At 37.0% G+C, this 19,322-nt stretch overlaps 1 pseudogene; it reads left to right on the top strand.

Annotated features, from left to right (window-relative positions):
• Positions 1–13,515: 13,515 nt before the first annotated feature.
• On the top strand, positions 13,516–18,376 carry LOC110727050 (annotated as a pseudogene).
• The last annotated feature ends 946 nt before the right edge of the window (positions 18,377–19,322 follow it).

Here is a 19,322-nt window from a genome sequence, read left to right as displayed (position 1 = left end):
CGGGTACATTTTTTGGGTCGGTTTGTTAACAGTTCATGTAATGACATTCATGTTTAATCATTATCAATTACTTCATTTATTGTAAGAGAAATAATTTCAGATAAGTTTAAATCGGGGTAATAAGTTCTAATAAGTTTAGATAAGATCTACATAATGAGTTCATATTAATTCCAATAAGATAGGTTTAGTTTAGATTTTTAGAAGATAAGTTCAAACCCTATTCTAATCTATTCACATTGATTCCACTCATTTTAGGGATAACAATTTCAGATTAGTTCATATTCGAGATGACATGTTTAGATAAAATACAATAAGTTCATATAAATTCGGATAAAATAGGTTTAGTTTAGATAAGTTAAAATACAATAATTTTTTTTTTCTAAACTTATTTTATTTAAAATTATCTAAACTTGTTTATTTTTTGTAAGTTCATATCCGAGTTCACGTTTTTTTTATTGGCATTTTTTTTAAACATTTAAATGGCATTATTCAAAACATTTAAATAAGATTAAATAGGGAAATGAATAATAAAATTAGAAAAATAAAAGACCAATAAAAGCCTTTTAACAGCTCTAGTTCGGGTCACCACTTTCTCGAGTCCAGACATGTCAAGTCATGATCGGGTACAGGTAAATTATTTGGGTCAGATTATCATCGGGTCATTGTCATATACTCATGCTCGCATTCAATCATTATCAAGTTCAATGCAATCATTATCCGAAAATTTTTTTTTTTAACTTTTTTTTATTTGAATTTTTTTTTTATTTTTTTATAAAATAAAAGATAAAACAAACAAGCCTAAGGTCAAATAGTATTTGTAAGCCGTAATTGACTACATTAATGCACATGCACTTACAAAGTAGTTGTATTCGTAAACCATAATTGCTTAATTGAAATATATAATGAACTTGCACCTAAAGAGTAGTAGTATTCTTAAATCGTAATACCTAAATTTAAATAAAGAATGCACATGCATCCAAAAAGTAGTGGTATTCATAAATTTTTATAGGTTTTTTTGAGACATATAAATTGTAATACATTTGATAATAGAGAATTTTATTGAAAATATTTGAATAAGCTTAAATAGGAAAATAACTCATAGAATTAAGGGGGGGGGGAAGATATGATGTAATCCTAGATTGCTAGTTAATTTCGGGTCAATAACAAGTCGGGTTGATTTTGGGTCGGGTTAGTGACAGATCGGGTTGAATTTCAGGTCGGGTTAGTAATAGGTCGGGTTAAATTCAGGTCGGGTTAGTAATAGGTCGTGTTGAATTCGGGTCGGGTTAGGAATAGGTCGGGTTGAATTCAGGTCGGGTTAAATTTGTGTTTTGACGGGTTAAAACGGGTTTGGGTCAATTTTGGTTCAGGTTGGGTTCGGTTCAAGTCAATATTTTACGGGTTATATTCGGGTCGGGTCATCTCCAGGTCGGTTCATGTTCGGGTTCGGGTCTCAAATACTCGGGTTAACTCGGGTCTAGGGTTGGTTTTCGGTCGGGTCATATCGGGTTCGGGTCATCATTTTTCCGGGTTTAAACGGGTCGGTTAATAATTAGGTTCGGGTTGGTATTTCGAGTCGGGTCAGGTTTTGACAGCTCTACCGGCAATGATTACTTATGTTGAGAGAACATGGCTTTGTCATAAAATCAAATTTATGACATTTTGGATGAACCAAGTTCTTCACTTTGGTAACACGAGTAATTGTAGAGTTGAGAGCCAACATTCGGCAATGAAGACGTGGTTTGAATCATCGACAAGTTCATTGTTATAATGTTGTAGTTGTTGTCTTTACTTCGTTTTAGTAATTTTAATTAAAAATCATAATTTTTTTTATAATCTGAATCAATGGTAGGTTCTTTGGATACCGTATGGGCCCGAGTACATTGCCATATTGTTAATCAGATCCTTGCAATATGTAATGGTTTGGAGGCATCAAGATCAAAAATTGGTGAGAAGTACAGACAATTGTCACTATCACGTATAATGGCAAAGTGTCTCAACATTGTTTGAAAATTCTCGATGATGAGACAAGAAGGATGAGGGAGTTGAGTTACCAGGTGTATGAGCGTTGTGGATGTGCAATGTGTGTGACCCATGGTTTACCATGTTCTTGCCAGATACATGATTCGCTAGTTGCATAGTCAGGCTTGTATACCAGGCGAATTCATCCATTCTGGAAGACCTTGGTTATTGGTGGTGGTGTTGATATACTTGTGTTTGTTAACGATTCAACCGAGGAAGCTGCACATTTTTGTTCTCTGGTTGATGAGGTCATTGGTAGTGATCCTGCTATACTTCAAAATGTATCTCGCATTATTGAAGAGGAGTTGCATTTGGATCATACAAACCTTGAAGAACCACATGTAGACCACAATGTTCGAGGTCGACAAAGGAACAATGATACCAGGCGTGATCCTTGTTATTTCGAACATGTAAACCGTCGAAACACTCAACGTGGTACACAACAAACAAGTACGACCTCAGGTAAGTCATGAAATTGCACGTATTTGCACTTGTGAATTACACGCCTATTGTTCTTGTAGCGTACTAATAAATGACCATTAATCTTGTGAAAAAGATCAATGTGACATCAGTCAATGCAGGTATTTGCACTTGCTTCCAGGACCAATGTTGCCTTACATCACGGCATGAAAGGATGTCATTGGTGATGGAGACTATGGCTTTCGTTGTGTGACTGACTTCTTCTTTGGTGATCAAGCGCAATGGTTTACCGCTCGGGAAACAATAGCAAACGAGGTCGCCGCTCATCCAATGTTGTACGAAAGGATTTATGGGATTGGAAGGGTTTGGATGAATGTAGAACGTATCCGATGGGATGGTGGGGCGGTTGATATGCAGCATTGGATGGTAGCAATTCAAGATTTATTTCGTATTGCTACTTGGTTCAACGCAAAGGTGATTTATCTCGATATAGGTAGCTTACCAACCTGCTACTACCCATGCATCACGGTGTTACCGTTGTGGGCACGAAGCACGGTCAGGGCACCCGCTCGATAGTTCGTGATCACTACAGTTGGTGGGTCACATTTCATCCGTCTTGATCTTGCACAAGATTCACCTCTTCCCCGATTGCAGGTTGGTGGACCGAGCACCACAAGCCAAGTGGTGATGAGGATCAGCAATATGAAGTCAGAAGGAACATGTGGGATACATTAATTAGGTAGTGAACTCATTTATGTACTTTCACTAAGGTTGAACAGTTGTAGCTATGTAATATAGATAAAAGTAATTAAACTAAATTCCAACAAAACCAAATATAAAAGTGTCCAGTTCTTACATTACATACCGAATACAAAGTAATATAAAATAATGAAGACAAGTATAAAAAAGCAACCACTAATACGAATAAAGAGTAATCTACAACCCCATCATCGCCTTCCAGTCAACTATCAGCTGCTCAGTCATTGCCCTTGTTTCACGCGACATGTCACTACAAGAAAACAGCTTGATTCCGACGGAAAAAATTCCGTCGTAATCATCGGAAATTCCGTCGAAAAATGGTCTTCCGACGGAATTTCGTCGGAATCAGTCTGTTGCAAAACACTTTGTAGGAAATTCGACCTTTTCCGATGGAATTTCCGTCGGAAGGCTAGTTTCCGACGGAATTTCCGACAGATTTATTTCTGTCGGCACTGTTTTTGACTTTAATCGAGAGTCCGTCGGAATATACTTCTTCCGACAGAATTTTTCGTCGGAAAAGTTAATAATAAAAAAAAACAGCCCTACCCACCACCAGCCCACACCACCAGCCCACCCTGCCCCTCTACCCACCCATACCTTCCTGCCCCCATAATAACCCATGACTTCCCCCCTACCCACCCACCCACACCACCAGTGCCCTTAAACCGGACCACCAGCCCAAACTACCCACCTTAACCCACCAGTCCCCCTAACCCGTACCACCAGCCCACACCACCAAACCCACGCCACAAAACCCACGAAACCAACAAAACCCTAAGTAACGGCCACCCACAACCAACACCCAAACCCAAAACCACCCAAAAATACCTGAAACCACCCAAAACTACCCAAAAAAACCCGAAACCACCCAGATCTAGAGCAGACGTCCACCCACAACCACCACCCAAACCCACGCCACCAAACCCATGAAACCACCAAAACCATAACCAACTCTACCCCACGCCAGAATCCACGAAACCACCCACCACCTTCACAAATCGCCACCCACCACCAGCCCACACATTACACACGCACACACAACAACTTAAAACCCAAAAATTTTAAAAAAACAAAGAAAAAAAATCAGAAAATCGAAAAATTAAAACATAAAACATACCTTAAATTGAAATGGGCTCGAATTTCACCACGAAAACGGTTTAACAAGGCCAAATTCGGCCATGAAAAGTCTAGATCTAGGCTTTTAATGGTCGAATTTGGCCTAACAAACCTCGAAAAAAACTTTAAAAACCACGAAAACGATTGGTTACGCAGCGGCGGTGGTGGTGTTGGTTGCACAAGGAGAAGAGAGGGGAACTAAGAAGGAGAAGAGAGGAGAACAGAGAAGGAGAAGATAAATGAAGGAAGGAGAAGAGAGAGAAAGAGAGGGCAGAGGAGAGAGGAGAACTGAGAAGGAGAAGGGAAATGGAGGAAGGAGAAGGAGAAGAGAGAGAAAGAGAGGGCGGAGGAGAGAGAAGAAGGAGGCGAGAAACTGGGAAAGAGAAGGGGAAGGAGAAGAGGAGAGAGAACGAGAAACCAGAAGAGAAAGAGAAGAGAGGAAAAAAGAGAAGGGACGCAGGAGAGAGAAAAGGGTTTAGGGTTGGGGTTTGTTAAAAAATTTCATTTTTTTTTTTCTTTTTTTTTTAAAAGTTATATTCCAATGAAATTTTCCGTCGGAAATGACCTTTTCCGACGGAAAGTACAAATATTCTGACAGAATATAAATATGTCGTAATATATGGGCTTTCCGACGGAATATTCCGTCGGAAAGCCCATATATTTCTACGGATTTATATTTCGTTGGAATTTTCCGACGAATTTCCTACGAAATAAAAATCCGTTGGAATATATGGGATTTTCGACGGAAATTCGCGTCCGTCGAAAAAAGGCCTATTTCTAGTAGTGTGTTGGGATACTCATCCAGTGCTCTTTTGTGAATTTCCATGGACCGACTCATCCACCACAAATAAGAAAACAACATATTATAGAAATTACAATTACTAGAAGTTGGATTAATAGTATAATAAAACACAACTACTTACATAATCCGTGTTAATCCTCTCGGGTAGAATGCTACTCCCAGGAGATACACGAGGGTGAGAAAATCTATACAGCATTGCATGTAACTAGGAGCGACCGTAAGAGCTCGACGACCAAGTCTGGTGTGGGTACAAACTACACTGAAAGACGAACGAGGGACAAACCTAGTCCACATCACAAATGTCATCTCGGTCGGAAATTCTACCCGATACATCTTCAAGTTGGTCGGTCTCTTGGCCTTCTTAGGATAATACTCCTTGGAATGTCTTGCACGAATCCAAGTTGTCGAACCACTCGATCAGGCATGTACGACTCAATGATGCTACGGTACTGGATGCAGCCAGTAAATAAAGTGGGTGGCACGTGTCGTGCAGGATCAACTCAGTACGGGAGCCAGTTAACCTCACGGTCAGTCAGCTCATCCAGTCTAGCACGAAAAACTAAGAGGCGCTCCATGCTCTTGTTAGGGAATCACGATCCAACATCCCAAGCAGACGCACGAGGGATATTAAGCTCCCTCGTCAAGGTACCCTGCTGAGGCCGAAAGCACGGAAAGTACTCGTAAATCCACGCTTGTAGAAGCGTGAGACAACCAGCAATCGGATCAGCATCTTTTCGTGATGCCGTACCCAACTACCGATACAGGTAGGCTAGAGTAGTTGAACCCCAGAGTACTCATGAATCGGAACACCATCAACAACAAGCTCGTGGAGGAAGGAAGGATGAGTGCGGTTACTACTCTTGTCTAAAAACAGTGATCCTCCTAGTACTAACCACATGTATGCAGTATAATGGACACTAAAGAGCCTCTGCGCCTCCAAATTCGTATCAAAAATCCTCTCAGCCAACACCCCACTAGCCTGCCAAATGGTTTTAGTACCGCACTTCTCATTCAACTCTTTCGCATTCATATCCATGGTAACTGAGCACGCGTCCCGTATGGCATCCGTGCTAGGAGTAGTGGAAAGCATGGAACCATCAATACGAAGCCTAAGAATATGGTACACATCGTGCAGCATGATCGTGATCTCCCCAAATGGCATATGAAATGTGTTCGTATCTGTCTGCCATCTCTCAACAAAAGCATATATCAACGGCCAGTCGAGACGCTTAAACATAATCCCGGGTAAGTGAGACAGACCACTGCCATCAATCAATTTAAGGTGCTCCTGTGCAAGACGACCTCGCCAATTAATCAATTCAGAACACAACTATGTCCTACTAAAATAGCGCAAAACATTCCGCTCCGTCCCGCCCCATATATATGACGCCACGTGACCACCAAAACTATGGATAACAGTCCCATCCTCAGGACCACCTGGCATCGGCTGCTACACTAACCATATCTCTACTGAGCTGGTAGTAGGTTGACCCGCTTGACTACTAACAAATCTCCCATGCTAACCCCTATATACCGTATGATAATCTTGAGGGTCATACTCTTCGTCTTGATCAGCATGACTTGCTCGCTCTTCGTCCTCTTCGTCAGATGTAGGCAGTCCACCCGACGAGTACATGGGGAGGCTCCCTTGTTATTGATGCTCTCCCAACCAACTACTAGAAGACCCATATTGCTGCTGATGACGAAACGGTGCCCCCGTAATTACTGAACGACCTGACTCCCTCCTAACAGACGCATTCAAACGTCTTGATATTGCATGACGAGCACCCGAACCCTCAATCTACATTAAATAAGTACAAAATCAAATATCAGTAATAATTACATATATAACTATTTGATTACAGTTGAACAACAAATATTAATATTCAAAAAAAAATAATTTCAGAACAACACCATCACCAACAACATTATTAATAATAATAAGGACGAAAATAATAATAATAATAATAATAATAATAATAATAATAATAATAATAATAATAATTACAATAATAACAATAATAATAATAACAATAATAATAATAATTATAAACCACATATTTCGCAACATACTAATAACAATAGTAGAAAACAACAACAACAACAACAACAACAACAACAACAACAATAATAATAATAATAATATTAATTATAACAATAACAATAATAATAATATTACCAACAATAATAATAATAACAGCAACAACAACAACAATAATAATAATAATATTACTAATAATAATATTAATCAGTTTTTTAAAAAAAAATTAATCACGAAAAAAAAACTTTGGAACATCCGCCTGAAATTTTCGGATGAACCAAGGAGGATCCGTCTGAAATTTTCGGATCCTCCTTGGTTCATCTTACAGGCGGATGTATAGTGTTGCGATTTTTTTTTCGCTTTAAACACATAATTGTTCGCCTCCGGTGCCGCCGCCTCGACCACCATATGTCATTCGGATTCGCCGCGGGTCCGCCATCGCCGGATTTCTTCTCCCCTCCTTCGATTGGTGGCTGTCGGTGGTGGGTTATGGATGTGTTTACTTTTTTTCTTCAGATTTTTAAATTTTAGAGAGATAAAATAAGAGTGAAGTATGAGAGTAAAATGTGATTTCATAAATGAGTGTTGTTAGTGTCGTGAGTATTTATTTACGAGGGGTAAATAACTAAATACGGAAATTCAAGCAAAAAATGCGAGCGATGCCTAGTAAAATGGGAGTGACGTTTAACAACCCCCCTTTAATTTCCATAGGCATTTAAAATATTCATGAATTTTTTTTCATCATATCGTTTGATTGATATTTAAATGAAAACATGGAGGGAGTTATAATTTATGAGAATTATAATTTTCCACGAAATATGAGAATTTATTTACCCACCTACTTACGGTCAAACACAATTTTTAAGGTGTTTGTCTGTTTGGTTGCACATTAAAAAAAAGGAAGAATTGAAAACTCTCATGAATTTGAAAATAAAGAACTTATTTAGTAGACCAAAAAAATGAGCATGTGAGAAGTGTAAAATCATGGAAATTTTTAATTCCCACAAAATATGGAAATTTAATTACCAAGCTCCCTTTAATAACTCAAAATTCCCATAATTTGTCTGATGATAAAATTCTCATAATTTGTAAATACCCATATAATAACCAAACACGTTTAGATAATTCTTAGGAAATTTGATGTGGGATTTTAATTCCCATGAAATACAAATGCCTATAGGAAATTAAACCTTTGTCAACCAAATAATAACTAGATTTAAAAATTCCCACATGACAATCAAATACATTTGTGGATAAACTCGCCAATATGGGAGTTATCCTTGAGGAGAGGTGGTTTATTTCGATGCTCCTCCGATTGAAATAAAAAACCTTCTTTGGGAGGATATGGTCAGGGTGGCTTTGCCATGGTTGATGGTTTAAGTGTTTTGTTTTTGGGTTATTCCCTCATTTGCATCAAAAAAAAAAACCATTTATGTAGTTTCTAAAAAAAAATTAAGGAAATAATTTCTCATGCATTAGAATTTTCTGAATGTCAACGAGCTCTTTTACCCCAACTTTTCTTTCACTAAATGTCTTGACTTCATTGATTCGATCATAACCATTTCTTTTTCTTTTTTTTTTTTGGGGGAGTTGATGTAAATTATGAAGTGAATCACTCATTATATAATATTAGTAGAAAAGAGGTATGAGGAAATCATGAGCTAATCAGGTTGCACACAGTGGCGGAGCCAGGATTTTCAACTTGGGGGGACAAAATGCTTAACTTACGAAAACCTTAACAAAAAATAAAAACAAAAAAAAAACTCACACACAAATTGGTTAATACTTAATATTAAAATTTCAAAATAAAAATAAATACTTAGTCATACAATTCAAAATGATGAAAAAATTACATAAACATTACATTAAAATTACACGTTCATTCTTCGAGTTTCGTTCTTTTAAACAAGAATTGTCGAAGATCGGGTTGTTTAGTTGCCTTGAATTTGTTTGAATTTGGTGAATCTTTTGACATTTCCTAATTAAATCGAAAATTATATATCAATTTCCACAAGACCACAATACACATCATTACATAATAACAAAACCTAAGATTCTAAATTTCTTATTCAACTACACATTTCAATAATTTAAAAAACAGGGGAAACAAAGTATAAAACTAAAATCTTCAACACCAATTCGCAGAATACTAACCATCTCTTAAAGCAAGAACCTTAATATTAACAGAATACTAACCATCCCTTAAATCCAAAAGAGGAAACAGAATACTAACTAAACTATCAAAATCGTATATAAACTATAAATCAAATCTTCAACACCAATTGTCCAATTCGCAGACGACAACAGGGGAAACAGTCGGTTAATCAATTCAATTAAACATTTCTTCAACACCAATAATTCAGAAATTAAACATTTCTATTTTAATTCAATAAGCTCAATACTTCAGAGTTCAAACTTCAAAAATCATTAATCAATTCAATACCCACAAATGACAAATCCACAATAAAAGTATAAAACAATTAAACAAGTAATGAAATTCAGATTTGCATAATACATACCTCCATTGATATTTGATTTGGGCAAATTACGAATTGCGAATTGATGTGAAGCTGAGCCTGCTGCGAGCCTGCAAACTTCACATTTGTGAAGACCGAGCTGTCGCCTGAAACCCCGAGCACCGGAGCACAGCGAACGGCGACCTTCCGACGGGCGACGACAGGGATTGGCGACCTTCGAAGAGAGAGAAGATGAAAATTGAAAAAGTTAGGGTTTGTTTTGCATTTGTTTTCTTCTTTCTGTCTTAGCAGCGCCTTTTTCGTTCTTTTGTTTTTTTTTTAAATGGGGGGACAAGTGTCCCCACTCGTCCCCTTCTAGCTCCGCCCCTGGTTGCACATCCATGTTATCTCTTTAATTTGAAAGGGTTATATTACTCTATCATGTGAAAAAATATCAAGCAAATCAATTACAAGTACTAATTAAGGCCTTGTTTAGTTACACTTTACTAATGGTGGAAATAAAAATTCATGGGAAGTGAGTATATCTGTATATGCTTAGTTGTTTGGTTAACATATACTTCCTCCGTTATAGTAATATTGCAACAACTGGAATTTTACATTATTCATTACGCTTGTTTGACCACATTTTATGATTTATACGTTAAGTAAAATATAGTCATGTGGGGTCTTGTTAGATTCGTCTTGTAAAATGCTTTCACAAGATCAACTTTTTATACTTTCCTTGTCCTTTATCTACATGCCTACTTTTCTTTTGGGGGGTTTCAAAACTACATGCCTAATTTTATTTAAAGAATGTACTTTATGACAATATTCCCTCTTTTTGATGAGTTGTCATCAAATTTCTTTTTTTTTTTTTTTTTGTAATTTTGACATCATTTTCCAACACTTTTGCTCTTTATCTCTTCAATAATTATCAACTTCTTTTTCTTTCTCTCTATCTCTCTTTAACCCCACATGCACATTTGTACTTCCCAATCAAGGGTTTTAAGAAATCTTTAAGTTCCTTAATTCCCGTGAAAAATGGGAATAGGCATATAGATAAGGGACGTAGGGAGTAATTTTTACTCTTATATAATTATAGATATTTAGCATATAAAATGTGCTTTGGATTGCGTAATTTCATCTTTGTTGCAATATTTGTGGAACAAAGGAATTGTGTGGGAAGTTGAATTTCCTAGGTAAATGAAAATTCCTCCAAAACATGAGAATTCAATTCCTCCAATATACCTTGGTCAATCAAAATTCCCTTATGTATTTTTGGATAAAATTACAATTTTACTCTAAAAAAATTGGAAAAGTAGTTAAGGTAGTTATAATATATGAGAATTACATAAGGTTAACCAAACAAAACATAGGAAATTAATTCATGGGAAATACAATTTCCTTCATATCAACCAAACATGATTTTAGCATTTCTTAGGAATATTTACTTTCCATAAATTATAAATTCCTATGGGTTTCTATTTCCCTAATGCAACCAAACGAGGCCCAAAAACTTTTGCTTACAAGTTACAAAGAATAATTTGACATGTTTAGTTCCACTTTTCAAGTCATTCTTACTTAGTTTGACTAAAATATGGTGGTTCAAATTAGGTAATGTTCTTTTGAGCATCTGAGGGTGTAGTAGAAAAGTTGTCAGCAAACAGAGCAAGTGTCAACAAAGTTGTGTTCAACAAGGCAGAACAATTGTTATATTTTTTTGGTATTTAGAGAGCCACAAGGACGAGGGTGAGAATCAATCTCAGAATCTCCTGAAACCTAAAACAATTGTTATCAATTATTACTTATTGATTAATTATTAATTATTAATTATTAATTATTAATACTAATTAGAGTAGATGCATTATTAGCCATTTATCCACAATAAAACACATAATTTGGAGGAAATTTTGTGAAGAACTACCCCAAAGTAGGTTGTTTTGTGAACAACTACCCATTTTTATTTTATTTGTGAACAACTACCCGTAAGATGACAAATATTTGTCTAGCACTACCCATTAACGGATTCCGTCCAATTGAGCTGTTTGTGGGGCCCACTCCTATGATTTTCCAAGCCCCAATTAACTCCCCAACTACCTTTCACCATCTTAATTTGACCTAAGAATATTTATGCTCCAAATTCATCCCCTTTTCATAAATTGACAGGGCTTAAAACCCCTTTTTTTCCTCTCACAATTGTCTTTCTTTTTCCTACTCATCTTCTTGCTGTAAAATTTACAAGCCAAAAACTTTATGCCAGAGTTTGTTGTAGTCCAAGATGTTTCCATTTTTTATGGAATGCCACAGTTGCATCTGCTTGGATATTGCAAAGCATAGTGGTATGAAGAATTGGACATCCTACCAATAAATATGAAACAAAAGTAGCTATTTATAAATTATAATGCAATTGAATTCAAACCCTAACCCCAAATAAGCAAAACCCTTAATTCAATTCTAATCCTAAACCCTAGAAATTTAAATCCCAAACTGAATTGAAGCCCTAAACCCTAAATTGAATCTCTAATTATGTTAATTGAAGCAAAATTAAAACCCCTAAACCAATTAAACAGAGACCAAGAATTAAAACAATAGCTTAAAACATTATCTAATTTAGTGAGAAATTGTGTTTAATTGCTTGAATTATTTTCTTTGGATTTTTGGATGACTTGGGGAGGGGGGGGGGGGACAAGTATGAGAGGAAAGAGGTAGTTGGGGAGAGAGTTAATTGGATGAGAAACCGTAGGAGTGGGCCCCACAAATAGCTCAATTGGACGAAATACGTTAGTAGGTAGTGTTAGACAAATGTTTGTCATCTTAGGGGTAGTAGTTCACAAATAAAAAAAAAACGGGTAGTTGTTCACAAACCAACCTATCTTTGGAATAGTTCTTTACACAATTTCCTAATTTGGATTGTCAAGGTAAATTCAAGGTTAAAAAGAGTTTTTAGAACCCAACAACTCTTTTATTAAAATATTATGATGATTTTACCACAAAAAATAGCCCATGTTTTGAATAACCATCCATTTTAATTTTATTTTAAAATACAACTCAAAAAAATACAACTCAAAAAAAAAAAAAATTCACCACCACTTAACATTTTTCGTAAAGAAAATCATTAAAGCTAATGCCATTAAACAAAATTGTTCGACTTGCAATGATTTGAGGTCAAAATTGACAAAAATTAATTAAAAATGCTTCGTTTTACGTACTAGAAATACTCACTGCAAAACGAAAGCATTTTCGATATTGTTGTCAATTTTGATCCCAAATCAGACTCTTTTAAACCAAAATGACCCCTAGAACTTTAATGAAGCAAATTTTATACAAAAATCGATAACTTAATGATGTTTTTTATAGAAAGTGTAAATTGGTGGTATTTTTTTTTTTGGGTGGTATTTTTTTTTGGTGAAGTGAGGATGGTAAAATATAAATTTTCCTTTATTAAACTCCCAAATAAGTTTTTTTTTAGGATGTTCAAAGTAGAGTTGGGAATCGTGCCGTGTCGGGCCAGGAGGAGGGTCGTGCCATGTCGGGCCTGGGTGATGGCGGGGCGTGCCGTGCTAGGCCACCAAATGGCACACCCCAGCCCACGACACGACACGGCCCACGTGCCTGGCGAGTCGGGTCGTGCCGGGCCGCGGGCCAGCCCATTATTTTTATTATTAATAAAATAATTTATTATTAATAAATTAATTTTAATATTTTTATTATTTTTTATTTTTATTTTTATTTTTTATAGTTCTTTATACTTCGTATTATTATGGTTCTTTTAATTATTTTTATTTATTGTTTTTATTTTTATTATTTATAATTTTTTAATTATTTTTATTATTATGGGTAGTTCTGACAGGTCGCAACGCGGGCCGTGCTAGCAAGCCAAAAGTGCCGAAGTTTTATTTTTTGTTCACGAGACGGCACATGGCCACCCTCGTTCCACATGCTGTGCCGCTAGTGGGTTCGTGCCGTATGGGCCGCTACCGTACCGTGCCCGTGCCGCCCACAAGCCAGCCCGGCCCATGTCTAGCTTTGGTTCAAACCATACGAAGTCATTAAGCTAAAAGCTTTCTCGAAAAAGCTCTATTCAACTAAGGCACAATCAATCAAACCAAACCTAGCTTTTTCACGTTTACGCTGCTGGTTTCGACCCCTCTCTCTCTCCCATTGAAGCGTGCTCTGAATTCTCCATTGAAGCGGCTTCTGAGCTTTCTCTCCTCCATTGAAGCATCTTCTGAGGTAAGGTGTTATTTTTTTCATTTAATTTCGTTGAATATCAATTAATTTCTTATTCTAGGGTTTATCGTGATTTAATTGTTAGTATACTCAATTTAGGGTTTTCTAAGGTGGATTATTGAACTATTGGTATGTATATTGAAATTATGAAAGATTATAGTGAGCCATTTTGTTGATATTCTCAACCGATAAAAATTGATGCTATTATTGGAGCCTAATTTTGATGATTGAGTGAAATTTGACTGCTAATGTGTTGCGGAGCTTTGTTTGCATAACACTTTGGTGTAAGAACAGAACCATGAAAATGAACCTTTTCTCAGGCCGCCTCTCCTGCCCTTGCTCTGGGATCGGCCTATCCCGAAAAATGAATTGAGGTTTTAGTGATGAAATATGTTATAATGAGGTTTTTTGCTATTCCTAGACGATTTGATATTTTGTTAAGTCTAGTTAGCTAGTGAGAATGATTGATGCCTAGGGTCGAAGTTGGTGAAGTAAGATCATAAGTGAGAGGATAGTGGTTAACTTTTAGCTGGTAAATATCCGAGTTAGGCTACCGTGAGACATTTTTGAAGAGTTAGCGTTCGTGCGAAGTCAGGGCATACCTACATTTGCATCTTAATTGGCAATAGTAGTTGCTTGTTGAAAAGTTATGTCCATTTTGAAACTTTCTTGACCTTTGGACCTGGAGATAAAGGTGGATAACTTCGTGGTTCTTTGATTCAGACGAGGCTTCTCAGAACAGAGTCATCTGGTTTGTGAAGAATGTGCTTAGAGGGAGTGAGAGAAGGGGGAGGGAGGGAGATATTTAGGGACTGCTGAAACAGTAATTTGTCCAAATATGATTGTGGGAAAGATTTATAGGAGTAATAGGACTTCTTCCTTCTTTTCTTGTCAATATTATGAATTATACTTACTTAGCAATTTACCTTCTGGGTTTAATTTAGTGTAACCAGGGGTTATTAATAGTATTGTTTCTTTCTTACTTATTTGAGGCAGGCGAATAGTTTTAGAAATTTAGTTGATGTTTCTTAGCAAAATGTTGTTGGAAGTCCCAAAACCCAAAGTTGCAGCATACAAGTCAAAACTAAAAAAAATACTGATAATGCTTTACAATTCTTCTGGATTTGTGTATGATAATATCTGTTGTTTATCCCTGGCTCCCTACATCTGTGATACTTTTTTATTTCCTTTGGGACGCTTCTGTGCAGCCTGTCCTTTCATATATTGTGATACTAATAGCCCTTCAGATATTAGTTATATAGTATGTGTAAGACATAAATACATTTAAAAAACAGAATTCATCAGTCTCTGGTATTGTTTCTGGGGCTTTAGATCCATGACATGCATATGTTGTTTTTAAGTGTACTGCGATGAATTGTGAATATACTGGTTGCAGGTTATGTTTTATGCAAACATAGAACTTCTAAACATGGTTCAGAACTTCAGATACCACCCCCTGTAGAACTATAAGGGATTTCTCATCCAAACTCAAAGTAGATTATTAGTGTTGCTGTTTTGTTCCTGTTGATTAGTGTTACTTTTATACATGATAAAATCACCCCCTCTAGGCCTTTTAAGAGGTTTCTCATCCTATAATAACAAAGTAGATTATTAGTGTCACTGTTTTTTTCCTGTTTATTTGTGGATTTTGCATGAACTTCAAATGTGGTTAAGGTATATTACCTGTGGACCTCTAGTTTGATTAAGGGGTTCTCATAGTATAATAATAGGTTCTCAGTATGTGAGATGTGATTATAGGATAGGATTGCAAAATGGAGGTATCTTTCTTGTTGAAGCCACCACTTGTCCATTTTTTTTTAGTTAGTCTAGGTGTCATTGTTAGCTTTGTTAGTGGTTTTTAGGCAAGTATAATATCGCCATACTTCAATTACTTTATATATATCATCTTCTGAGTTAAAGAATTAAAAATGATTGCTTTGGCTGTCTCTAAAATATTAGTGGCTGTTTGGTTTCAAAGGAATTCAATTAGGGGAGAGGAAATCAGCACCTACATTCTTGCTGGTTGGTTGTACCATATATGATTCCCCACCTCTATCCAAGGAATTGAGTTAGTTCTTATTGGGTTTTCAACAAACATAATTACAAATTAGAAGGGGTAGCTACCTTCACCACATATCCCTTAAACCAGGCCACTGCCAGAGACCCACATTAAATGTTATGGTTATTAGAGACCGATGACTAACACCACCACATACTGCTGGACTCACTTCCGCGGGTTCTGCCGGTGTTGACACCATTTATAATTTACCTGTGTCATCAGTACTGGCAATCTATCTACCCTCACCAGCACCGCTGAAGCTGGAGTCAAATCTGTCACCATCGGCAAACATCAGCCCCAAACATAGCTTGCTGCTACCATTGTCAAACCTTCCCCTAACCTAGGACACTATCTTACTGAGACAATCATTCAAAAAAATGACTGGATTGAGCTACCAATAGACCACCAGTAAAGGAGATGGCGAGGGGGTAAAAAGTTGATCTAAAAGCAAAAAACTTACCGCTCAATCAACACAAAATTTTTGAGTGAATTCTGAATATGGCCTGAATCTTGTCTTTTGGTGGTTGAATTGCTTCCAGTTGGCCTAATCCAACTACCAAAAGTCGAGTTTTAGTTGGGCATATGGCAAGGTAATAGCAGAAACACAACACTGTAATGCAACCAATTGCAACAGCTGGGTCCAGGCTGGTTAGGAAAATAGCTGCTGAGGTTGGTTGAGCTGAGAGTGGTGGATCAAGTGGTATGAGCAGGAGCAGTTGATATTGAGGGAAGCAGGTTCTCAGGAGGAAAATAAAGTAGTGGACCCAAGTTTTCCAAATAGCTTTATTTTGTTTGAGAAACCAAACTATATAAAAGGATATTAACCAAACCAAAATTTTAAATTTATTTCTTGATTTCTTTCCTCTTTCCGTTTCCCCTTCGATGAACCATGCAGTCCCTCGGTTACATAACTCCACTAATTTATAAATTGTTATTTCTATGGATTTTTGATGAATTTTCCTGCTTTGTTGTTTCTTTGATTTGGACATTTTGGTAGTGCGAGTCATATTTTCTTCATTTCCAGGGCAGGTGCAGACAGTTCTTCGGTGTCACTCAGTGAAGCTAAAAGCAAGATGCTGGCCACTACAAATAACAATGAAAGTGCCTTATCTGTGGCTGGCCCTAGGCCAATGGAGTGGTCCACTGTGCCGTACAATGCTCCTCAGGCCCCTGGGCCAAATGGGAGACAGCGAACATCAAGTTTGGAATCACCAATCATGTTGTTGACCGGTCACCAAAGTGCAGTATATACCATGAAGTTCAATCCGGAAGGAACAGTCATTGCATCAGGTTCACACGACAGAGAAATTTTCTTGTGGAATGTGCATGGTGACTGCAAAAATTTTATGGTTTTGAAGGGTCACAAGAATGCTGTCCTTGATCTTCATTGGACCACTGATGGAACCCAGCTAGTTTCAGCTAGTCCTGATAAGACAGTAAGAGCATGGGATGCTGAAACTGGGAAACAGATCAAAAAGATGGCTGAGCATTCCTCATTTGTTAACTCATGCTGTCCTGCTCGGAGGGGACCACCTCTTGTTGTCAGTGGGTCTGATGATGGAACTGCAAAGCTTTGGGATATGCGTCACAGGGGTGCTATTCAGACATTCCCAGACAAATACCAAATAACTGCTGTTTGTTTCTCTGATGCATCTGATAAAATCTACACCGGTGGGATTGACAATGATGTCAAAGTGTGGGATGTTCGCAAAAATGAAGTTACTATGACCCTCCAAGGCCACCAGGATATGATCACTGGGATGTCTTTGAGTGCTGATGGATCTTATCTTCTCACCAATGGTATGGACTGTAAGCTTTGCATTTGGGATATGCGCCCCTATGCTCCTCAAAACCGTTGTGTTAAAGTTCTGGAAGGTCATCAACATAATTTTGAGAAGAATTTGTTGAAATGTGCGTGGTCTCCTGATGGCAGCAAAGTCACCGCTGGAAGTGCAGACCGGATGGTTTATATTTGGGATACAACTACTCGGCGTATCTTGTACAAGCTCCCTGGCCATACTGGCTCTGTGAATGAATCTGTTTTCCACCCAAGAGAGCCTATTGTTGGATCATGCAGTAGTGACAAACAGATCTACCTTGGGGAGCTGTAAACTGGTGTTTCTTTCTTATGGCAACACATTCAACATTAATGTCGTATAACGGTGTAACTGATTTCATCTTTTAGGTTCATTCATGTATTCACAGGAGACAGGTCTAGTCTAGCTAGTTTTACATAAGCAGGAAACTTGATGCTTTTGTAGAGAAAATTCTGTGATGCTTCAGATTAAGTTGAATTGGGAATCCTGCTTTTTTCCTGTCCTACTCTTGGATTGGAATATGTGTGCAATGACTGTTCTGTATTTTCCACAACTTAGGATAAGTTGTTCTCACTTCCAGATGCTGTTACCTGATGAAAATTTAGCCAAATTTGGAAAGAATGTATTCAATATGGTGACTCATCGAACTGAAAATGTGAATCAAATTGAAATTTTAGGTTTGGGGTTGACTTTTTTTTTTTTGATAATTTGTATCATCCAAATTTAAAATGTAAGTAGCCGAATTGGAAAGCGGAACCAAATTGAATTCAATTATGATTTTTTTATCTCAAAAATGAAGTCATGCGAAAATGGGCTATTTTAAAATCATGATGTTTGGCTTGTCAAAAATATAAAAAAAAGTCATGATGTTTGGGACACACATAAGACTATAAGAGTGACTATAATTGGTAAACATGATACTTAAGTATATTATTATTTTTTCAAGCCCGAATAAGCATTAAATTAGTTTAGTTTCTTTCTTAAAAAAAACAAGTTACGATTTTCTAATATACCATGTTTTACAACATGGTTGCTAGGGTAAGGGGGGTTCAAAAGTTGAGTAAGGATTAATTCATAAAAGTATGACCGGTACCATATTTTAGTTGTTGACAAGAATTGATCTATTTTTTTTCTCCCCACCAAAACCTCTCATGAGCAAACTTTTGCAATAAGTGAAGGTGCTTTAAAAGAAGCCTCAAGACTAATACAAAGATGAGCATGAGCAGAGCCATGTTGTATAGGTCCACGTGTCATGCTAGTGTGCCTTGTGCTCAAAAAGATTGTCCCAACAGCCCAAAAAAAAGGCGTGCCTAGTTGGGCTCATATCGATATTTCATAAATGGAGCCCATGCACAACCTGTCCCCTGTGTCGTGCTAGCGGGCTACTTTAATTTATATGAAGTTTTAATTTTTGGTAAATTGATTAAAAAATAATTGGGTTTAAATATGAGCTTATGACGGACTCGTGTCGGGGTGGACCTTTTTTGTGCCGTGCCTAACTAGCCCAACCCATTTCTATCTCTAGTTAAGCCTGCTATACATAGTAAATTGAATAAAGTCATTTTTATTTTCAATTTTCAACTAGAGCTTTTTAGGCGAG

The sequence above is a fragment of the Chenopodium quinoa genome, unplaced genomic scaffold (assembly GCF_001683475.1).
Source record: "Chenopodium quinoa cultivar QQ74 unplaced genomic scaffold, ASM168347v1, whole genome shotgun sequence".
Taxonomy (NCBI): domain Eukaryota; kingdom Viridiplantae; phylum Streptophyta; class Magnoliopsida; order Caryophyllales; family Amaranthaceae; genus Chenopodium; species Chenopodium quinoa.
Note: the sequence above shows the minus strand (reverse complement) of the source record. Positions and strands in the feature narration are given on the sequence as shown.